Source organism: Lissotriton helveticus, chromosome 7 (genome assembly GCF_964261635.1).
Source record: "Lissotriton helveticus chromosome 7, aLisHel1.1, whole genome shotgun sequence".
Lineage (NCBI taxonomy): Eukaryota > Metazoa > Chordata > Amphibia > Caudata > Salamandridae > Lissotriton > Lissotriton helveticus.
Window position 1 is genome coordinate 883,697,808 of NC_136068.1, and position 25,158 is coordinate 883,722,965.

Below are 25,158 nucleotides of genomic sequence, written 5' to 3' on the forward strand. Positions count from 1 at the left end.
TGTAGCCATACTTAATGGGGTCGCAAATTGCGCCTGCCTCAATAATATTAATGAGGCATGCAATTTGCGACCCCATTAGGAATCACAAGCTGTGTCTGAGACACTGTTGTACATCCCAATTTGCGAGTCAAAAATGCGACGTAATTTGCGAGTCGCAAATTGGTGGGTTGTACATCTGGCCCATAAGTACTTACTTACAAGCCCCTTGCACTGCCAGTGCAAACATTTTAATATGGGAAAAGTGATGTACTGGCAGTGCAAGGGGCTTGTAAATAAGTCCCATAGAGTGGGTACTTTTAAGGCTCTTCTTTGAAAATAGGTTGACAGTCACATTACTGAGGATTCAGTGCCACAGCAACTGCATTAAGGTCAGTCATCTGGAGGTTGGTTTGCTTTACCTATTTTTGCTGCTAGCACCCAATGCTGCCATTTTTTGCAATCACCATTAGATCGCCAATCTTACCACATATCTTTTAAAAGCCAACATGCCTTTATTGTTTGTTTATTTTTCAACTTCATAAAGTATTTATCTTCACATGGTGTAATCTGGGCCATCGGCTGTGCTATAACCTGCACGGTAAACAATACTTCATCTTGAAAATATGCCAATTTCTCTACCTATTCTTCCCCCGTCAGTAAAGCCCGCCTGTGTTTATGTGGCTTTGCATTTAGTATTTCCTTCAGAGTTCAATTGAAAGTACAGGAAATGTGACGTGTTGCATGAGCGAGGAGCCACGGTGAACTGAGAAAGCGGGCAGGCAGACTTTCCAATCTCCACACTCACTGCTTCATATTCTGAAATAATTTACATCTGTGCCCTGTGTTATCAGAGCCACTGCTGCGTATCTGACCACGACCACCACACCCTGGTCTTCATGACCCCAGGTATAGAGGCTACAGGAGGAGGCAGGAGGGGGCCATAGGAGGCTGTGAGAGAGCAGCGTGATAGAGTGGGAGAATGACAGTCCTGCAAGGCGCCGCTCATCAGAAGTCCTGCCAAGCGTCACTCATCAGGGGTTAGACTAACGCCAATTTAGGAATTTTTCTGCATCCTTACACTTCACAAAATGTCACGCACATTAAAGTCTTTCTTACAAGGACTGGCTGTTTGATAAATACACTTAAAAGTGGATGCAGGCCTGCACTTGCTCCTCAGGGGTTAACTTATTCTTGTTTGTGCCATGGACATTTGGACACTCTAAATTGATTAGGTCCTTGCTGCCAGCTATGTCTGTGCTGCTACGTAGTCCAATCACACACCCTAACAATCATCGTCAGTGCTGGTAGGCTCCACTGCATCTGCTTAAGTAACTAGCTGTGCCATTTCAGTGCTGGTCGGTGACAGCCTTGGGTGAAACGGGGATGAAAGCCCTTTGTGTTCCTGAATGTCCTTCATGTGTCAGGAAATATCAGCTGGGGCCTGAATGGGCTGATAGAAAAGCAGGTGGAGTCTGCTTCCAGCTGCTGCAGTGTCACGCTGAAGATGGGAGATTTTCACCAAGCTCTGGAGTCTGATCCTCGGCTACTCATTTGGGGGAAGGCCATTGAGAAGGCAAATGTTCGAAGCTTCTGCCCACCACAGCTTTACTGATGTAGGACAGTTTTTGTACAAGCAACCAGTGTGGACAGAAGGAATGGGGGCCATAGATGGTCACTCTTGTTCACTGCTCCGAGAGTGTCATATGTCATAAAACCTTATCGATCTACAGCCCCCCACTATTCACGTTGCTAGTTTGAAAGATTAATTTACAAGACTAGCTAAACTGACTTAAAGGTACAATGCATAGTGCCTATGGGAAGAATAGGCATCACTACAACTTACTCCTTTTTATCCTGGACATGTGTGCTGATACTTAATCACCCCTTATAAGTCATTGTGCTACGAACCTCAATAAAGAACCAATAGACCAGCCCTACACAAATACTTGAATAAGTGGACAAGGTTGAGATTGCATCATTCAAACTGATTGGCTTGAAGACAATCTTGAGTAGATGGGCAAAGAAAATCAGGTGATACAGAGACACTCCCAGAAACTGTGCAATAAGTTAATCATAACTCTCACAAGGGAAAAGGATCCCCAGAGGAACATAGTGGCTCTACCAGTGGACCCAAGGCCTATAGCTGAATCCTCAGTAGTGCCCAATGCTACTTCTAAGCTTATACCTAGCTTCTTCGAGACAATCAGTATGTAAGCAGCACCTGCCCTCAATACCAATGTGGTTGATCCAAACTTGGGCAGAGGCTTACGTTATAAAGCGAGGGTGCTACAAACTAAAGGCATTCCCACCAATAATGATGTAAATGGAGATGAGGAAAAGAATGTTATCGACAAAGGTAAAGAAAATTATAAAAAGGAATCAAGGGGCCAAGAAGGTCTGTCTGGATTCCTTCAACCGCTCACCGCCCAAGAGGCTGAACGAGCAAAGCTAGCAAACTGTTCTGTTCATGCTCCAGAGAAGACTTGCATTAGAGATGAGCTTTTGAACATTGGTCCTGCCAAGTGCACCAGTCAGAGTGTGGCACTCAAGAGACCATCGAGTCCCATGCAGCTCATGGTCACCAAGAAGGTAAATCCCTGAGTGCCAGCTCCCTAATCTTCTTTGCCAGTATTCTCCCAGGTCTACTTATAAACATGACCAGTCCTAGAGAATTGACCAATGGTTAGGCCAGTAATACCGAAGGAAACCCAATGCCTGATGCGATTCATGGGCCTGGTGAGCTAAATAGGTTTCTCGCAATTCCATCAAGGGAGCAAAATCAGACAATTGAATTTTTCTGAATATTCCGGGCAACAACTATGTGGAGAGCATCACTTTTAAGTCCAGAAATCGTCAAGATTTTGATCTGGTCTCTAGATCTTGTCTCTGGGACTGTATTAGGTCTATGGGAGCACCTCTCACCCAGGTAGGGATTTTAGTGAGGCTCCACATAGATAACTATGCCCAACGATGGTGTGCCAAGGATGTGGCATTAATTGAAAGGATAAGCATCTCCCGAGTGGAACGCTTTTACTTATATATAAATTATTAATTTAACCATCTAAATGATTGCACCCACGATGCCGCGAAACTTGGCGGAGTCTCTATCCCCAGGCTGCTGTTTGCAGACAATACTCTGCTTATCTCAAGTAAATCCATTAGAATCCACAATCTAATAAACAAATTTAAATATTTCCGTATTATAAGGGGGCTTGAGATTGACGCCCATAAAACTAAATCCATGACCTGCAACCACATAGATCATTCCATAAAAATTTGTCACTTTGGGGTACATTACTTGAAGAAGTAAACATCATGAATAATTTGGAGTTAGACTTAGTAAGTCCCTAATGTGGCCTCTCATATTGAGAAGAGCAAGGCGACTATTGCCCATTGAATAGCTGTTATTGGACGGATGTACAAGGCCACCTCCAAGAAAACAGTTTCCCCTGCTACCGAACAGAAATAGGGCCTTAGCTCATTCAGCTGCAATATATGGGGCAAAGGTTTGGGGCATGGGTCCTTTAGATTCTCTTATTGTCAAGAAAAATCATTTTATAAGCTCTTTATTTGCTTTACCCTTGTCCACCCCACTCATCCCTCTATTCTTTAATCTGGCTTTAAACCAGATTGGTGATCTGGCAGCACTGAGACCCCTGATTTATTTAATCAAGAATTGGTGCAGTTGGGTAGTAATTTGACTACCCAGTCGTTGTTGCACGTTAACAAATGGCTTCATATTTTGGTGTTTGAAGCCATGTGGTCCAACCCTTCTTACTTCAGCTTTTCATCTAAAGCACTTTTGAAGAAACTTACTCTGGGAGGATATCAAAGCTGAATATCATTGGGTTTCGGATAGCAATAGCTTTGCTGTCTGATTATTGTTTAAAAAAAACATATCCGCGATTTGCGCAAGCGCGCGAAACAAGATGGGCGCTCCTGAGTGAGCTCTGGCTTTTTCTCACCTGTTTTGCCACCAAGATGCCAATTTTTGGTCACAAATGCGGCGTAAATAAGGTTGCTATACTGCTTGAGCCTGTACCTGTGGTTTGGTGTCTTTCTGGGTGAATTTCATCGAGGAAAACAGCGTTTTGAGCCTTGCAGTCTCTGCTCCCGCTCTGCCTTCAGGTACAGCCAACCGTGTTAGTCAGGGGGGCGGAGCAATACTTTAGGAAAGGGCCTGGCTTGGGCCTAGCCACTCCCATTGCCCATTTTAGCTTCTGCACCAGCTCTACTAAGGATTTTTCACTGCTACCTCTAGTTTTTCTCACCTTTTCTATTTTTTACATTTTATTGACTCTCATATATATTAAAATGGATAGTAAAAATACTCTTCACTCTAAAAGGAGGCAGCAAGTTTCACCTCCACCTATTAAATCAAAAGCAGTGGAATCACCAGAACCTTCCCTAGCCTTAACTTTGGAAGAAAATCAAGCACTCTTCAAGTCTTAATACTGATTCCATTGCCTCTTAGATTAAAAATGTGCGAAAGGAAATGGCAAGTTTATCAATGAAAATTTCTGATAATGTCATTAAAATACAGGATAGTAAGACAAAGCTTGAATCCTTTACCCCGCTTGTTGCAAAAATATCACCAAGTCTACGCAGCTTTTAGAGATGGAAAATCGCAACAGGCAATACAATTTATGCATTTTTAATTTGCCGGAGGATGTTGAGAGTGGCAATTGCAGATTATATTTGTAAAATCTTATCACTGGCCTTCTGCAAATTAAATTTCCAGAAAAATTTGAGATTGATAAGGCACACAGGATTCCATCTCATCACAATCCTCAGCATACTAAACCCCGACAAATTATATTCAAAGTTCTCCGACATCATCACCTAATTCTGATTATAAAAGCTGTTCGAGAAATCCCTTCTTTGATGGTCAATGGGAATAAAATCTTTATTCATCAGGATTTTGCTAAGGGGACAGTCGCAATTCGCAAAGATTTCACTGCTCTTCGTCCCCAACTACGCAGTCTTGGATTCAAATATGGCCTTTTTGATCAATCAACAATGGGTATCTGGAAAGACAACCTTTCAAAATATTTTCACTGTCCGGATGATCTGCGACAGTTCTTGGATCGTCATTCACAGAATTCCATGGATATTTATGATTCTAATACATGAATACATCTGGCTGCATTTGTTCTGACCTACTCAACGTTGAATTTTTTTTTTTTTTTTCAGGACAAATATACTTTTTATTTTGTCACATATTAATGAAGAATACAGAGAACACCCCCAAAACAGAAATCCTGAATCACTTTCACAGTAGTCTCCATTTATAACAGTCACACATTCATCTAGCAGGTGAATTAGCAAAAGGTGCTCTTGTATTACCAGCTAACCTTTTCGGCTCCCTGATTATTACATTGTAATGGAGAACAAAGGTGTGTGCCTCTCAAAAGCTCCTACACGGATGCACAGTGGTGCTATGTAATAACGATCTCTCAAGTGGAAGATCACTGTGAAGTTCTCTTGGGTGGCAACTCATGGTCCAGAAGAAGTTTTGGCATTTTGCTACAAAAATCTAGAGATATCGGAATTAGTAGGAGAGTACTCCCTCTTCAGAACTTCAACCGGATTAGCATTTATTTCTGCACCATGGGGAAAATATACAGACTCCTTCATGAAAACTGCACTTATACAATGCCTGAAAATTACAAAGGCAGCTTATAAACTTGCAAAGACAATGACAGCCTGAAAGAGATATCAAGGACCCTTCTCCCAGCCCTATTCCTACTTACCAACCCAAACCTCCCATCAGTATAACAGAGAGCAGCAAAATCTCTCCCAATCTTGGCCTCAGAAAGATCCAAAGCTCCCTGCAAAGCCACATCCTTTGCTGTGATCATAGGCAAAGAAAGAAACACTCGGAAGTCAAAGTCACTTTGTGCAAAATAAAATACAGCTGCAAAAGCAATAGCCACCAAAAATAAATAATTGATTGTTTCTGTTCTGAAGAAGAAACAGCAGCACCATCAGAATCTTGCAAATGAGAAGTTTAAATAAGATATCTTATGAGGTTGGAGCAGAGGGGGGAGGGTATGGGCAAACCTTAGAAGCAAAAGAAACAACAAAAAGTAGAGTATATTTAAAAATATTCCTTGGAAGCTTTCCGCTAGGAATGTCATGGGATGGAGTTCTAAAAACTCTTCAGTGGATAGATCAGTGAAAAGTTGCAGAGGGAGCAGACCAACAATCTGTTCCAATGGCTTTGCTGTCAAATTGGGTAAAACCCAAAAGGGAATTTGTCCACTGTGTTAATTTGGTCATGAGACGCACAAGAAAATCCAAAACTGAACATTGACATAGGAAGCAAAATATTTGGAAAAAGAAGCAAAACCACCAATGAATACAAACATTGCCATTTAAATTAAAAAAAGGATATTACCATTTATAAAACAAAAGCAGGGAAAAAGAGAATTGCAGCTATAAAATGTTTGCATACATGTTGAGCACATTGTGGCTTCTGCAAACAGGATTTATTTTTTATTTTTACAATATGGCCCAAAAACTGATGCGGACCACTGATCCATAAAAAGAGTTCGTTTTTTTTCACAATAGAGTTTTTTTCTTGTATTTTTTTGTATTTCATAAATATTTTTTTAAAAAGGTGCTTGAGTGTGTAGTCAAACTGTTGAACTCTACAGTAATTGTCGAAGTAGGCAACAGCAACCTCGGATGAGGGCCAGTGAAGGAGAGCAATGAACACGATATAAAACACACGCATCCACAAATATTAAAGCTGGTATCTGGCACAGATGTTCTGGATAGGGTGATAATTCCATTTGAAAATAAAAAAAAAAAACTGGTCAAGATAAAAAAAAGTCCTACACATATGGCGGCTATACCTAACTTTCCATCTCCTGGATCTCATTTGAAAGAAAAAGTACATGACCATCAGGAATAAAGAGGAGGCAAAATACAGAACCACGCACAGGCTCATGTCAATGTTCGAAAAGCCGATCCCCAAGAAGGAGATCGATTTTTTATCCTCTTCCTGCACAGCCAGCTTTTCTATTCCCCATTTACTGTTGTCTTTAGGGCTGAGATGGTTATGTTTTACTAATTTATCTGGGATCTCAGGCTTCAGTTGGGAAGCATCTTTGGAAACCTGGACTGCATTGTTGTCCTTCCCACTTTTGTGCTTTTTCAAGGTTTTGTCTTTTTTTTCATCCTCCACCATGTTTTCCGACTACTTCTCGTCGGTCTCCATCACTGTGAACAGGTCGGACGCATTGTCGTTGCTGTAGAAGTGCTTCAGGAAGACCAGCACCTCTGCTTCATTCCAGCTGTGTGGTTCCTCCTCTCCACGGCACAATGGACAGAGATCGTGGGATAGCCACTGAACTTTGGGAAACTTGGGATCCTCGCTGGGGGCACCTGCAATCCTTTTGTTCACCACGTTGTGTTTCTGCCAGAGCCGGAGTACGGCACTGTCCGAGCTTTTCACAGAGTCCATGGATTCCTTCACCATCTTTCAAAGTGTTCAGAGCACTCCCGGCACCCGAAGAACTGCTGGATGTACCTTCTCATGAACATCAACACGTAGAGGTGGCTCTGGCCTTCTTTAGAGAATTCTTCTGACCGGTTAGCTGCTTGCACAGCCAAGCTATGGAATACCGTCCAAAGAGAACATGTGTAATCTCTCAGCTCTGGTCTGCCTCCTTGACAACCAACCCACTTGACTTTGCAAGGGAGATATATTCAGGCATTCCTCATCTTGTTGTTTACCAGATCAAGGATGGCATTGTAAGGGATTTTGTCTAAGGGCAGGTTCACCAACCACTCATGCAGGGTTTCCAACAACTTCTTCACAGGTTGATGACCAGGATAAAGCTGGGAAACGACTGCAATGAAGTCCTTGAATGTCTTCAGCATCTCCCCTTCCAAGGTCTTGTGAGTGGCCGGCTCCCCTCTAAGCAGATAATGCAATCCAGACTCAAGGTCAGCCATATACAGCTTGAATGGATCATGCGGGACCAAGCCTCGGACTTCATTATTTTCTTCTATGTTCTGCTTCACTGGCAGCTCTGGGTGTGATGGCTGCTTCTTCTTAAGGCCTGGCAGGGACTGTAAATGGGAGGAAAATGCCGTCCGGAGGGGGTTCACGATGTTAAATAATCCGTGGGATCCATTTGGATAGATCAGGTAACATGAAGGAGGCGCAGTAATTCCAAGCTTCTCTAGCAATGCCTTATCGGAGTTCAGCACTCGCCTTACCAGAATGCTTTCATATTGAATTAGGTCTAATATCACCTCTCGTTCAACATAAGAGTCTTTGCTTTCAAACACAATGGCAATGTAGCTGGAGCTCTTTTTGTCAATGAGAGACAGAACCTCTTCGGAACTGTTTGGTACTAAAGAAGGCCAGGCTGGAGGTTGGTGCTGTGAAGGTGAACTCTGAAGAAAGTCAATCATTATCTGTCGGACAACTGCTATTTCCTGCTCTGTTCCAGCTTTGCGGGTTCTCCTGTTGTAAACTCTTTTGCACATGCCTGGAAGAACCTGAGGCTTGGATAGGAATTGATGCCATAATCTTTGCACGTTCCATAGTTCCTTTCTTCGGCACAATCCACAACCCCAATTTTAATGGCGGGATCCTACCCTATGACGTCGGCAGCCAGCTCCCGCCAGGTGGGCGTAGTTGATGCAGTGGCCACACCAGGAGGAGTAGAACTCGATGAGCCAGCGCTTGAGCTGTTGAAGAGTGCGTGGCGCACGCTGCTTTCATCCAGCAGGCAGAGCGGGTCAGAGGGTGAGTAGAGCTGGTCGGCCAGGGCTGCCCCGGGGAGCAGCAGGGCGGAGCGGAACAGCAGGGCCCAGCACACCCTCCGTTTATTATTATATAGGGCTCCATAGGTTCAGGTCATGCTTGTAAAGCGTGTGTGCATTTCTTTCTTGATATTTGTGTACTTTGTTTATCGTTCTTTCCTTGTTTTACCTTTTCCTGTCCCTTTACGTATTCTGGAGTTACTATTTTCTCTTATTGACTTCTTATTATATGTACTTTTTCTGACTATCCTCTTCTTTCCTTTTTTTTCTTCTTTTTTCATTATGGCTGATATCAAAATATTTTCCTTAAAAGTTAAAGGTTTGCGCCATCCAGTTAAGCGTTCAAAAATGTAAGATTGTTTAGGCAGTTCCAAAGCTGATTTTAGTTTTTTGCAAGAAACTCATGTTGATGATAAAATCTTAGATTATCTGAATAGAAAATGGGTTGACCGTATTGTTTCTTCTCCTGCTAATGGCAAGAAAAATGGTGTAGCTATACTTTTTTCAAAGAAATCTCAGTGCCAAATTTTGAGTAACATTACAGATACAGATGTGAGACATTTAATTATTAAAGTTCACGACTCTATTATATTTTTATTAAATGTTTATGGCCCACTGCGGATAAACCTGGTTTTTGGAATACTCTTGCAACGGAGGTGTTAAAAATTTGGAACGCCCCATTAATTGTTGCTGGTGATTTTAATGTTAGTTCTGATCCTTTATTAGATAGACTATCTCGTACGAGATTCCATCCCCCTAAGGTTCATTTTGCTTTTACAACGTTTCTTCAAACTACTAAATTGGTTGAAATCTGGCGTCTCCATTTTCCAACAGAATTGTTTTTTACTTTCTTTTCAAATCCACACAATTCCCATTCTAGAATTGATTATATCTTAGTCACAAGACAACTTATTGTTTCTATCAAAACCCCTAAGATTGGTAATATTGATGTCTCTGATCATGCTATGATGTCTTGTATTTTAAATCTTAATCCATCCTTTACCAAACAATCTAGATGGAGAATGAATTCTCGCAAAACTCTCAATGACCGTAATAAGCCAAAACTTTTATCTGCCATTAATGAATATTTTCAATTGAATCCTGAAGGTTCTACTTCTATGGTTAATGGATGGGATTGCTTTTAAACTTATGTTAGAGGAGCTACTATTTCTATTATGGCTCACGAAATAAGGACCTTCAATGTTAATATTAAATATTTAGAAAAACAAATTGCAAAATATGAACATCTCTTTATTACGTCTAATGATCCACAATATAGGGATGAGTTCAAAAGCTCCGCTATGAGTTCAATACAATTCTTAGCAAAATAGCTGGTATTCAGATTTCTAAGGCCATAGCTAAATTTAGTTTGAATGCAAACAATTCGGGAAAACTTTTAGCAAACTATCTCTGTATTAAAAAAGATAAAACTCAAATTACTTCTATTCATGGCCCTAATTGTAAAATTGCTTTATCTCATGAAGATATTGTTAATGAATTTTTGGACTTTTATATAATAAACCTGATTTGAATGATGATTCTTTGGTTGATTCTTTCCTTTCCTCATGTGATCTACCTAAGATTTTACAATCAGATAAACTCCTACTGGAATTACCCATTACTAAGGATGACATTTTATCTGCTATAAAATCTCTCAAACTCAATAAATATCCTGGTCCTGAAGGTATACCTGCAGCATTTCATAAAGAATTTCAATCCCAACTCTCACCTTTATTACTTCAACTCTTCACGTCGTTTGGTTCATCAGGAAGTACATCTGTTTCTTATACTGAGGCTTTAACATTGTTCTTCCTAAACCAGATAAAGACCCCACTCTTGTTTCTAATTACCGCCCAATTTCTTTAATTAATCAAGATTGTAATTTATATGCTAAAATATTGGCCACACCTTTATCCCCTATATTAGATTCTATCATACATTCAGATCAATCTGGGCTTATGAAAAATAGATATTCAGGTAATAATACAAGAACTTTGTTACATGTCATTGAACAAGGTCATTTGTTGGCTAGTCCTTCAGAAGTCATGGCTTTGGATGCTGAAAAAGCCTTTGATAAAATTCATTGGCAATTTTTATTTCATGTTTAATCATCTTTTTAATTTTGTTGACACTTTTATCCACATGGTTTCAGCTTTATATTTTGCACCTACTGCACATTTATTTATTAATGGCCAAATTTCTAATCAATTTTCCCTTTTAAGAGGTACTCGTCAGGGGTGTCCCCTTTCCCCACAATTGTTTTTAATCAGTATTGAACCCTTGCTTGCAACTATAAGAAAATGTGAAACTATTAAAGGAATCCATGTTAAAGAGGTTATTATTAAAACTTTAGCATATGCTGATGATGTTCTTTTATTTATCAGTGATCCAATGTCCTCATTTCCTTCCTTAATAGAATAACAAAATATTCTATGGTGTCTGGATATATATTAAATACTAACAAAACAGCATTTTTTCCTTTAAATGTTTGCTGTACTCCTGATACGATTTCCATGAATGAAATTATTTGGCAGAAGAATAAATTAAAATATCTGGGTATTTTTTTCTCTTCTTCTATAAAATCAACATTAACTTTAAACAGTAACTTTTTTTAGATTATGTTAAAGATAAAGGGCCCGATGTAGGTAATCTCGATTTACCTACTCTTAAATACCGAATCATACCAATTCGGTATTTAAGAGTAGGTAAATGGGATGTAGGTAATTTCTATTTTTAAATTACCGAATCGGTAAAATTCGGTAATTACCGAATCTGTATTTACCGATTCGGTAATTGCAATTGAATCCTATGGGCAAGAGGGACAGGGTGTCACTTTGACACCCTGTTGCACCCCTCAATTGTGCATGGGTGCACATGTTGCTGACATACATGCCCTTAGGGCATGTATGTCTGCAACATGGCACATTTTTAAAGCAAAAAAAATGCTTTTTGAGGGGTTTTCATTATTTATCACCAACTTCTAGTTGGTGGTAAATAACAAATTCTTAAACCCTTGTAGCACTGATTACAGTGCTACCTACATGTTAAATTACAGAATCAGTAATTTTACCGATTCGGTATTTTACAGAATCGGTAAAATTACCGATTCTGTAATTTGACATGCCCCTACACCTCAATGTACAAATACCAGTCGGAAACGTCTGAAAATCGGTATTTTCAGCTGTTTCCGACCGGTATTTGCCTACCTACATCGGCCCCAAAATGTCTAAATGGTCTTCATTGCATCTGACTTGGTGGGGTAGAATGGAATCTATTAAAATGAATATTTCTCCTAAAATCTTTTACACCCTTGCTATGATCCCCATTCAATTTCCATTCAAATTTTATAAAGATGTTGATAAACTTCTTTAAAAATTTCTCTGGAATAACAAAGCACACCGTGTTAGCTATAAAAAATTAAAAATGTCTAAAGGTAATGCAGGATTTGGTATCCCAGATTTTCTGCTTTATCATAAAGCGTATATTTTAAAACAAAGTGCCATATGGTTTAATTAATCCTTTTTATTTAATCCGCCTGCTTGGTTCCACATTGAAAGATCCATTGGGAAACCCTTTCCACTTCCCACTCTATTAACAATGTCAAACAAATCTTCACTTTTTCATAAATCTATTATCCTCAAATCCACTAAAATGATTTTCAATGATTTGGATTCAATTTTTCAATATCCCATGTGTAATACTGATGAACTATCTTTATGGTATAGCAATGGTATTAAATTAAATAGAAATATTAGTTTTTGGTTTTCTTGGATGAAGGTTGGAATTTTTTATCTGAAAGATGTTTATTCTAACAACACTTTTATACCATTTGAGAATTTGCAAATTAAGTTTGGTTTAGCTAATTCTGAACTTATGAAATATGACTATTTAAGTAATTCAATGTTAGATTTTTTTGAGCAAACTATTCCATCTAATACTCAAGCTGATTAATCCAGTTACATCCAAACTATATAAACGAATCGTCATGATGTCTCTATTCTATATAAGAAATTGTCTAATAATCTAAGAAGTAATATAAATATGATTGCTACGTTCTGGAATAATGAACTATAGCTTTCCTTACCTGATGAAACATGGGAAAATATTTGGCTTAGTAATATATCTTGAGGGTTACCTGTTTCGATTTTCCAAACTAATTCTTATATTATATTTAATTGTTAATGGACTCCATTACGTTTATTTTAGGCTAAACGTCTTCATTCTGATACTTGTTGGCATTGTAATTTACATTCTGTCTCGTTACAACATATGCTTTTTACTTGTCCTTTAATCTCCAAATTCTGGACAGAAGTGTGGGATATTATTAAAAAGATTCTAAATATTCAGGAAGATATTTCATATAAAATGTTAATATGCAAAGCTGTTATTTTATCGCAGAATTTAAGTGATCTTGAATGTAAACTTTTTAATTTCCTAATCTCAGCTGCATTAAAATCTATTACATTTTGTTGGAAAGATGTTTCAAAGTTATCAGTTCATGCTTGGTGGTCATGGGTTATTTTTACAAGAAGAGGTGCTCAGTTAACTATGTCTGGGGTTTGTCATAACTCTATTGCTTATCACTCATTCTGGACTCCTGTTGATATTTATTTATCAAATGAATAGGGTATTTATTCCTTGATCCCCATTTTCTATTCTTTTATTAAATTAATTGATATTGCTCAGTAACTCTATTTATATAGAAATTCTAATTTGCTATTTAATGTTTCCCTCTCCCTCCTCAACTTTTTAGTTTTTCTATGACTACTTTAACATTATATGTGTTGAAATGATTAAGCAAATATTGTATTCTGTGTATTGTAATAGAATGTTTCACATTATTATTCCTTTTTTTGTATGTCTCGCTTTTTGTTTATTATGAAATAATTCACAATAAAATATTTTGAACTTAAAAAAAACATATCCGCTATTTGAAAAATAGAACGGTGTTCATTAAGTTTTACCTTGGTACCCTGGCATTGAACAGCTGTACATGCAATTGAAATAAGGAGAGCCCGGGCCAAAGGTTTTGTACCGTCTGTTTCGATAGGTGGAAACTATTGAGCATGTATTGCTTAGTTGTCCACTGTATAAACTTGCTAGAAGAAAGTGGCTGAAACCCTATTGCCTGAATCTAGGGTTCTGGCATTATTCCCATGCCCTCCACATAGTATGCTCTGATAAGAATAGCCTAACAGTTTTCTCCATGAGCATATTTTTTCTAGCAGTGTAGTGTAGTTCCTATATTCCCAATAGGCTCTGCGCATTGGAATAATATATCCTATAGATTTGACGTAGGACTGAGGTCTACTAGGTCTCTATCAAGGATGTATGATGTTACAACGCATACTTTTACATCGCATGCCTTTACAACGCGGTATTTACAACGAATACCATTACAACGCATAGTGCTTTTAGGCGCTGGAGAGTGATTTATTTAATTTACTATTCCAACTCCAGTCCCCGTGGATAGTAGGGAAGGTGTTGGATAGTATATTACATACATTCCCTATCCTAGAGCGCCCCCCAGTGCAATGCGTTGTAATGGTTTGCGTTGTAAAAGTTGCGTCGTAAAGGCACTGCGTGGTAAAAGTTGCATTGTAAGTGATGTTTCCCCTCTATCGAATATACTAGACTTAATTGTGAGTGCCAGCTAGCTCAGAGATCACTAGAAACTTTCTCGAATACACAAGAAGGGATTCGTTTCTGATAACCGCATAAACATGACAACTTTGAACAAGAAGTGTATCTCTAGAGTCCCGGAAACAATAGATAGTTAATTCACTCAGTCAATCGTGCATGCTTCATTTCACCAGAGGTGCAGAGAAATAGAGAGACAGGCGTTTTCAATAAAAGGATTTCTTGAACAGTCTTCTTTCTCATACAGAGGAAATGAACTGCTAAAATCGTAATACTGGTTGCAAAGTACAATGCGTACAGTACGAAGAGTATTATGAAATAATACTGTGAACGCATGATATGGTTTCTAAGTCATAAAATACATAGAACACATACATTAATAAATAAAGACTAAAAGTACTCAACTGGTGCTTCTAAAATACGCCTACCCCGGTGTACCTAACCTAGGTCTAGTACAAGGGAAGAAGTAAGTGAGGTGTAGCTTAGTTTCAGTATTCTTTTGCCAAGAATCTATCCAAGAATTCTCTAAGGGTCTAATCAGCTCCGTACCTTGGTTTAGAATGAAGGAGATCTTGTATCTCTCTCTCAGGACTCGATTTCCCAACAACCCGCAAGGATAGGTTGGAAACACTGGAGCTGGATTTCTCGGCAAGAGAAAAGACAGCGTCTCACTCAGTGGGTCTGCTGGAGGGTCGGCTTCCTTCGGCACTTGCTGTAGCAGGGAGTCGGACAAGTAGATAGTCAAACTGCTCCAAACCACAGTGTCTTTGCTTGGGCAAATGTGGGTATATTTATACCTTGAAGGTGCCAAGTTTGACGTAAGGTGGGACATAATAACGTCATCAAAGACTCAGTTCTGTGAAAACTCCATGAGTTCTTGGATAAATCAATATTCAAGCAAGGGGGAGTCCCTGACTGCTGAAGGTGGGTTTTTCCAAGAAATCGTTGTGGATTTTTCGGAACTAGTGAAAGTAGCCATGCCGTATTTGGACTGCATAGGCTAAGTCTAAATATGGTTATGATTTCTATGCCTATATAAGGATAGGGTGATTTATACCTATATATGGGCATGAATCGGGAAAATTACGCTAGGGCCCTAAATTCATAAAGAAACACCCTCTCCACTTTATTATGTTTTACATTACTAAATTATAAGTGCTAAAACATATCTAAAGCATGTGTTTACAACCCCACCCAAAATACACAAAATGCATTTGAAAGGGTTTGCACACGAACAATGAGCATTTGTACAGTACGCATCTAAAAGCAATAGACGTTATTCAAAACATTAAGTATGATGATGGCAAAGCTAACTGAACGAATCATGTAATGACATTCATGAAATGGCTCTTAAGTTACAGAATAAACGGTCGAGACCATTCCATAGCAGAAATAATATTCTGTTATTGTTTTTAAGGACAAGGTCAAATATAATCTCTTTTAGGAAGTATTTAAAGAATTTCTAGTCCTCTAAGAATAGGTCTTCTTTAAGCAGATTACTTTGTGCCAAAAAAAAATAAATCTTTTAAGTTCTTTGGGAAAAAGTAAAAATGAGCCAAAGAAAAATAGAGTTCCAAAGGCTTTTGGAAGTATTATTATGAAAAGTGAAGGCCAAATTCAGAGTTCATGGAACGCTGTGTGCAGATTTCAAAAGTTATTCTCGCTGTCAGGAGAAAACATCAGATCGTCTAAGCTGGCAAATAAATTGTCTACCACCGTAGGTGAAAGTGGAACTACTTCATTAAGTAGATAAATTGTGCACAGATGAGAAGCATCGCGGTCAGCGTCAGTTGTCACGTTAGCAATGTTCACAGCAGATGGTGCCTGTGTGCATGTTGATCCACGTATCTCACCTCCTGTTGGATTCACTGGTGAGATCTCAATGAATGCCGTCATCAGGATTGGTAGCCGTTGGGGGCAACACAACACGTGAGCCGTTACCGGACCCAGTAATGCGTCTGCATCCATTGGCGCAACCGATGGTAGTGTTAGACAAACATCTAACACGCATTCCTCTCCACAAAGCAGGCATCGTAGAACAGGTAAGATGCAATCATGCCAGGTTAGTCTGAATGAAACGAACCATGTGGTATTCAGATCTCTCAAACGAGCCAAGCCAAGGACCTGTGTTATTCTGTCACGGTACCTCATCGCCCTTATGGCATGTTCCATGCCGGCTTGGGTATTGTTTGTGGCCGGATTTGCCATAACGGAGCAGTAGGAATAAAAATAAGATCCCTACTATGAGTCCCAAAATGAGAGGCAGTCCGCCGAACACAGAGTGGCCGAAATTTGGAAAAATTCAGAGGACTGCTTCAAATGGTGCTAACAGCCCCGAAAAAATGGTCTTAAATACATGTGCAATACCGCTGTTATCAGAAATGTTTAATATTTGACCTAACATTTCTGCTAAATGTACTGGGCAGTTGGTTGATAATAATGCCTGTATCTCTGCAGAAGTCCTTGCAACTTGCAGATCATACGTTTCTCTAGACGAGGTCAGTGGCACAGTTTTTTTTACAAAAGAATGGCTTTCATTATGCTTAAAGTATCAATTTGTATAGAAGAGATATTCAGTGAAAGCCATAACGGTGACTCCCTGTCTGTCTTACTTTTTGGATACAATACTTGCATACAACTAGTGACCCTGGCTGACACACTAACAAGATACGCTTTTCCTGGCAACATGCCACAACAGCTGTGATCATTGAGCATAATGTAGCTACCATTTGAAAGCTGCCTGAAAACTGGTTCTATCACCGCTGCTGGTGAACCATGCAGGCGGGCAAGAGAGGTTATTTGAAGAACCCTCATAGGCTCCGTGTAAATTAAAACCTTCGCATAAAAGTGTACAATTTAGTGAGTTTATATAATTTGTTCTACTAAGAAACACTTCCGTTCCCCACTCCAACATTTGTGTGTGTATGGTAAATTCCAGGTTGACTTTACGTATCCTTTACCCAACCTTTCATACAGGCCTGCTGGTATATATTGTAAGCAATACTGAAATTGGAAAATCGTCACTGGTATCGTGATGGTGCCATGTATTATCCATTCCAAGACAGGTTTCTCGGAACGGTTAATGGTAATCTTTCCAGTTTTTCAATGCTCAGCACCGTATAGTCTGCTCCTCTTTGTGCCAAAGAGATTTGTTCATCTGTAAGGTTAAAGACAGTAAACAATGACGTGGCATTGATTAGACGCCATGGCACGTAGCCTGAACGCAGATTTTGTAACGTCCAGCCTAGCAGCATTATAGAACATAGTTGAGACTGGCCATGTTGTAACATTAGCAAGTCTTGCTCTATTATGTCAATGGCAGATGATACATTGCTGTCCAAAGAATAAATCCTGGAAGACAGAATCGTTAACCCATTGTCCACTACAGAGAGAGCTTTCTCTAAATTAATATGATCAATTTATCGTATTTTTTCTGCAGTTTCCATTTGCGTGACTTTCGTGCTTTCCATGCTTCTTTGTAAGCAGAATATATACCGGTGTATATGAAACGTTTTTGACGTGGTTTACGAGGTCCAAGTAAGAAGTCTTGTAAATCAACGCCTTCTTTAAGTAAAGTTAAGTGTTGTTTAATTTCTGGAAGTGTGGATTTCTGTATCCACTCAAGGCATTCTTTTCCTACACTGTATGTTGTAACTATCCCTGGATGTTGTCTCTGGGAATATCTTGGATCTGGCCTATTCATTTTGAACCCTTGTGTTTTTTTCAGGAATCTATTTTGACAGTTATTTGTGTCTGTGGGCCAGATTAACCATTTTTTCCAATCAGGATTAGTTCTGTTCTGTTGTAAAATCTGTTTTACGTCTACCTCCTCATCTTTAGTTCCATTACTGTCAGGTGTGGTTTCAGGTATGGACGGTTGGTTTAAATCTTGTATCTTAGCTAAGCCAAGACAAGATGTCTGTTGTACAGTGTCATTTAAAAACATTATTTGTTCTGGGATAATGCAGGCTCTGAATAAGGCTTCTAAACCTTGTACCTGCCAGTCTTGTGTGCCTCAAACTGTTTTTGTCTCAATGTTGTCTTTCCAAAAGTTAAAACCTAATGTAGACAACTGTGCATAAAAGTTTGCAGAATAAATTTGTTTAGTATCGGTCAGAATGTTTTTCATTCCTGTCTTATTCACATTTTTTTAAATAAAACGTTTCTGGATTTGGGACATTAAAACCTGAGAAGTACGGAAATTTTTCATAAAATGTTTTTGAACTGCTTTTTAGCGGTGTTGGACAATGTTCCCATTGATTATAAGTAAAAACATTTCTAGGGTTTGCAGATTTGTGCAAATAATGGTGACCATAATGATTAAAACAATACATTTGTTCATAATCTGATGAACCTTCTAAGTATTCATGTTTAGTGAATTTAGCTGACATTTCCAAATCTGTCATCATATTATTAACAGTTTCAAAGTCCCAATCATCACAAAATGTGCTGGGTGAGACAAAGCCACTCAACGAAACCATAAACTGGTGTGGAATCTTCAACAGTTCCACCGGGCCATAAATGTCATAATCAGTTGCGTCCCATGCTATACCACCAGGTATAGGAACGGCTGTGATGTTCAGTGATGACAGGTCTCTTTGTTCGCGATGAGATGATTTGTGAGGTTTCAGGAGCAAGTTGATGTTCTTACTTGCTGTGTCCATTGTACTGTATTTTCCATCTATCTCTTTCCCAAACTTAAAACAAGAATGAGCCAGAGCAGGAGAAAAAGTACACCTAACACAATCCAAAATTCAACCATGGTGAAACCAGATACGTATTTTTTCAAGTTGATGAAAGAGTTCGGTTATTTATTCTTGGAAAGTTGTATTAGCAGGAGTAGTTTCGGGCTCACTGGAATCCTCAGAAAATGTATCAAAGATGACGAAATAGCCAGAGGCAGTTCTGTCAATTGTTGGAATGGCATCCGGAGTTTTGGGAATCGCTGGAGCTGTTTCTTCCTTTTTCATACCAGTATAGTCAGAGACTATATCATTGCAGACAGGTGTTTCTTGACAAACTGTTATTTGGGTTTCAAGAGGTACAAGTTCCATGGCTTTGTTGCAAAGTCCTTCTTTTCTCACTGCAGGTTTATCAAAGGTGATAAGTCTTTCAGTTTGAACCTCTTGGATTGTAGCAAGATTTAGACGTCTACTACATCTTGGGAGCCCACTGGGCCTACTACTTATTATCGGCCAGATGATGTGGTTTGACCAGGTCGATGGACACGATTCTGGTCTCACTTTTCCCAGCAAGGGGCAGTAGTAACACTGATCTTGTTCCATTGATTGCTAAGACAGGTACTGCCTTTATGTAAGAAGGCCCAAATTCCTTCTTCACCACAATCATTTCCCTGAATAGATCCCCAATCTTTGGAATCTAGACAGGTCTTGCTGGGACAGGTGGTTTTTCTTCAGTTGTCGTTTGCTTTTTTGTTGTGTTACTCAGACTTATTCTTGTTTCATTTAAGTCCTGTAAAACAGCCAAACGGTCTGTGATATCAAAGGGTTTTTGTTCCACCACTGAAGTTTGACAATCAAGATCCTGGATGAGCATTCTAGTACCAAATAGTAATTCATATGGAGTGATTCCCCCAGAGAATTTCTAGGCAGATTATTAAGACTACGTTGGACATTTATTAGATGTTTGACCCCCCCGTCACCCGAACCTATAACCCTAGCTGTTATAGATTGCTTTATGTCACGGTTTTCTCTTTCCACTACCGCATTTCCCTCAGGATGGAATGGACTTGAGTACCACAATGCAATGTTCAAGCTGGCCATGGCCTCCTTGTAAGCTCAAGAGCTAAACGCAGGACCCTGGTCAGAATGTAGCGTGCCGATTGCGTATGTGCCGATAAAGACTAGCAAATCTTTTATAACAGAACGGGCGTCAGCCGAGCGCTGAGGCCACATCCAAATGAATCTTGTCCTAATATTTGTTGGACCGCATCCGTCCATGGTGACGTCTGCGTGTAGAAAGTCTAATGCTGTCTAACAGTTGTGTCTGTACTGGGCTGACTACACTGTAGTCAGGTACCTGGTTACTTTCAAAGCTATGATCTCTGTAATAGGTATCACAGTTAATTCCGAATTTGTAAACTTCGACGCTCATTCCCGGCCACCAGTACGTCTCTTCTAATTCTATTAGAGATTTTAAGATCCCTTGGTGCGTCAGACCCTCTCGCATATGTGCTTCGTAAACCAAAGCACCTCTCTGGTTCCTGTTTGGAATTACTCTATCCCCGACTCCAGGGATTCGAGCAAAAGGAACGGAATTTGCATCAATTATGTGTGCATATCCGAATGGATAATTTAGAGGTAACGCTGCATTGCTGCCTTTCATTGAGGCATTTACTGCTAGCATTGTTTCCCCATCTATCTCTGTTTTTGAACGAGTGATTGCACAGCTGCCTTTGCGGCCTCATCAGCCAATGAATTCCCTGCAACGTGAACGACATCACGCTGATGACTCAGTGTATGAATCACATGAGTCTTTTGTAGTCCTTTTTGTAAAAGAGCTACCATTTGCATCTTTGAAATCGTTTTGAACCCAGTTCTGCGGATATTCATTGTAAGACTGGATGCAGTAAGACGAATCGCACACTATGAGTGTGGGGAATTTGTGATCGGTATTTTCAAGCACCATCTTGAAAGCCTGTAGTTCAGCTCGCTGAGCTGTACAGTCTCCGAGTGATTGAGTTTTAGTGACCATTGGGCTAAATTTACCTTTGAGCTAGCGACCTTTAACAATCGCGCACGCAGCACTATAGGCTTGTTTACCCCCAATTGCGGGCTGTGCTGAGCCGTCTGTATAGATTATACATCCGTAATGTTCTAGAGGCAGAATTTCGGTCGGCAGAGGACATTCGTGTTAATATTGTAGAAATTCTTGTGTCTTCAAGTATGGGTCAAAAATGTATTCAACGTCTATTGCAGCAAGAGAGTTAACCCATTGTATCCATCTTGGATGTAAAGCCTTAGCATTTGGAATGCTCGCTTTTGTCACTGCCTCTAAAGCAGGTACAGGTGTAACAATCATTATGCGTTTACCCTGCGCGAGAGCTCTCTCCAATGCTACTGCAGTTTGAACCGCTGTCAGAATCTTTTCTGTAGAAGTGAATTTCATTTCAACTTGTGTGTACAAGTGTGATTTGTAAGCTATTGGTACCTTTTCACCTTCATTAAAGGTTAGGTATGAGAATCCGCATCTCCCTGGGATGATTCTGATTACAAGATTGCGCACGTTGTCGCATGTCTATATTTGTGTTTTTGCTAACATGTCTGTTTGCACTGAACGCAAAATTTCTCTCTGTTCTTGAGCCCAATTAGTTGATTTGAAATCAGGTTTTATTAGTTCGTAGAGAGGTCTAACCTTTTCTGTGTAATTTAGAACATAAGTTCTTCCAAAATTCAGGAAACCTAGAATTGACTGTATGTTTTTCAGCGTTTTTGGAGGTTGAAGCAGCTCACATTTCTCTAGAAAGTTGGCTGCCAGGCTTTTGCCTTATCTTGATAACTCGTATCCTATGAATAGGACTTTGAGGTTGGCAATTCGTGATTTCTTAAAATTTAATTTGTACCCTTCAGAAGCGAACCCAAGTATTATCGTGTTCACTCTTTTCAAGTGCACGTCCAAATCATCATCTTTAAGATAAATGTCGTCAACATAAGATAATGCCTCATCATCATATGTTTGTAGTAACTCTGTTACTCTTGCTGAAAATAAACCTGGACTATTCTTGCATCCTTAGGGGAGACGGCAAAATTGTCGCTGGGTCCCCATTATTGAGAAAGCGGTCAAGTACCTACTTTCTGGCGCAATGTTTTGACAGAAGAAACCGTTAGAAATATCTAATGTGGTTTTATAATTTTTCCGCACAGTGTTATTCATCAGTGCTGCACTGTGTGCATTTTGTACTGCAAAAGTTTTGCAAAAAGAGTTTAAGTGTCTGTAGTCCAAAACTAGACGATATGTATTGTCTGGTGTGGAGAAAGGAAACAAAGAATTGTTCATAGACGAGGTGCATGTTTCAATCACCCCTTGGTATTCAAGTTGATCTAAGATCTCCCTGACTTGCTTTTTAGCTTCTTGCTTAACTGGATACTGCCTTTGTGCAGTAGGTTGATTTTTTAACTGTATTTTATGATGAGGAGAGTCCTCATCCCATCCTACATGATTTTTGTATAATGCTGGAGCCTGGGCCACTGCCCGTTTTCTGGCATAGGTGTATTTTTTATTAATTGGAATGTGATTAGAGAAGGCTGGCATAATTATCTCTTCGCCATGTGGGCACTCCCTGTCAAATTCTGGTGGCCAGTCTTGTTCAGCTAGAAGAATGTCATAACCCTTAGATAGCTTCTCCCAAAAGAGTGATTCTATTTTCCTAGTTATGTCCTCCTCCATCCGGAGTATTACTTCATATAAATTATGGGGTACACTAACCCTGGTATCTGCAGTTTCAACCTGAATGCATTCATTCAAGTCCACTGTCTCCAGATGATCCTTCAGGATCTTGCGAGCTATGGTGACCTCTGCTGCATTGTCTGGGCCCACTCCCAGTTCTTGACTTGTGTCCTCAAGATCCTCGGCATGTCTGATCTTTAGACTTGCTACCTTCTTCTTGGTGAATTGAGTTTTCTTATTTTTTGGAACGTGCTGTTCGTCTTTGGACTTCATGCGTTCTTTTTTTTGTTCTGATCGTCCTCTTCTTTCGGATTTCTGCGAGGAAGACTGAAAGGTACGAGAGGAACGTGTATCAATATCTTGATATCTATCAGGTTTTTTCAAATTATCCCTATTTCTAAGGTTATATCTCTTTTCAGAGGGTTCCTGTTGAGGAGACCTTCCTCTGGACTGAGAACGCTTCTCTTTAGGAAGTGTCTGTTTGGTGTTTTCCCACTTCTTCTTAGGAGTAGTGAGATTATTTTTAATAAAAACTTTTTCAGGATTTTCAGTTAGTTGGGGTTTTACTGGTTTCCCACCCAAACTATCTCTACCTTGTTCTTCATAGGATTTTTCAATAATTCTGGCAAGCTCATACGTTTGCTCAGTAATATCTGTTTCTTTTAGTTTTTGGCGGATCGCCACGGATGCTACGTCACCTTTAATGTTGGCTAATAGTATAGCCGAGACCTGTTTGAAATCTTTTAGTAACTTCATACCAAGAATTAAGGCAGGTTCTGGACCGTATTCATTTTTAATCTGTCTTAGAACATCTGGGATTACTGCCATAGACGGAACACCATGTGTTTTTGTTTAGATTGAAGCAAAGACTGTATTATTATTAATATTATGGAATTTGTTAAGCGCGCGGCTACCCCTGCCGGTGTTGTCCCGGCGCTGTGGACAGTAACGGTAGTGAACCAAGGAGGCTAATAGCTGGAGAACAGGTATGTTTTCAGTTAGGACCTAAATTGGGGTTCCGATTCCATCAGTTTCAGGTTAAGTGGCAAGGCGTTCCATAACTTAGCAGTGACCAACGCAAAAGCTCTGCCACCTCTTCTGGAGCGTTGGAAACGGGGAGGAAGCAAGAGACGAAGGTGGTTAGATCTGAGGGTACGAACTGACTGAACCTGCTTCAGTCTATTCCTGAGGTTGCCTGGTCCATTCCCATTTAGTGCTCTAAAAGCCAGGACCAGGGCCTTAAAATGGATGTGATGAGATATCTGAAGCCAATGCAGGTTCTTTAAGTATGGGGAAATGGAGTGGCGGTAGGGGACGTGGCAAATCAGTCTTGCCGCCGCGTTCTGGACAATCTGCAGATGATGACGTAGATATGCAGGTGCCCCTACATAGAGACTATTAGAATAGTCCAGGTGCGAAGTGAGGAGGGCGTGCACAATGGTCCTCATCGAGTCCCTAGAGAGATATGGGGACATTTTTTAAATCATTTTTAATTTGCCAAAACAGGCAGAGGTAACCTTTTGTATTTGTGTTTTACATGACAATTCATTGTCAATATAAAACCCAAGGTTCCGGGCAGAGTTGGCAGGGATGGGGGGTGGGTTCAACTCAGGCGGCCCCTTGTGGAAGACAGCAGAGGGGATTTCAGATTGAAAAATAGCACCTCGGTGTTATCGGTGTTCAATTTTAATATATTAGATGTCGTCCATGAAACAATGTTAGTGAGGCAGGATTTAAAATTTGCAAGCCCATTGTCAGAGTGGTCTCTAAATGAAAAAATCAGCTGAGTATCATCAGCATAAGAGACCACTCTGACTCCGCAGGCCTCTACAACTCTCGCCAACGGTGACATGTAAACATTAAAAAAGAGTGGGCTGAGGGACTCCACAACCAAGGGGCTTCTCATCTTTCGACAAGTAGGGTCGACACCACACCTGTTGCGTTCTTCCAGACAGGAATGAATTTATCCATGCCAGTGGTGTGCCCTGTATCCCCATGTCATGGAGTCTGTCCAGTAGTATGGAGTGAGATACGGTGTCGAAAGCCGCGGACAGATCGAGGAGCACCAACATCGCCACCTCGTCTCTGTCCACGCTCTCTCTTATAGTCTCAGTTCCTTCCAGGAGGGCCGTCTCTGTGCTATATCCAGATCGAAATCCGGATTTAGTATCATGCAAGAGAGTGTTAGCTTCCAGGTAGTCGGCCAGCTGTTCCTGTACTACTTTTTCCAAAATGTTGGCAGGTTTGGGGAGGAGTGAAATAGACTGGTAATTGCTAAATACCGCCGGATCCGCATCCACTTTTTTTATTATAGGGATCAACATTGCCTGTTTCCATTCCGACGGGAAT

The 25,158-nt window shown here is 40.0% G+C and overlaps 1 pseudogene; it reads right to left on the minus strand.

Annotated features, from left to right (window-relative positions):
* The window catches only part of LOC144769319 (sulfhydryl oxidase 2-like), a 61,696-nt pseudogene that overhangs the window by 23,663 nt on the left and 12,875 nt on the right, over nt 1-25,158 (minus strand).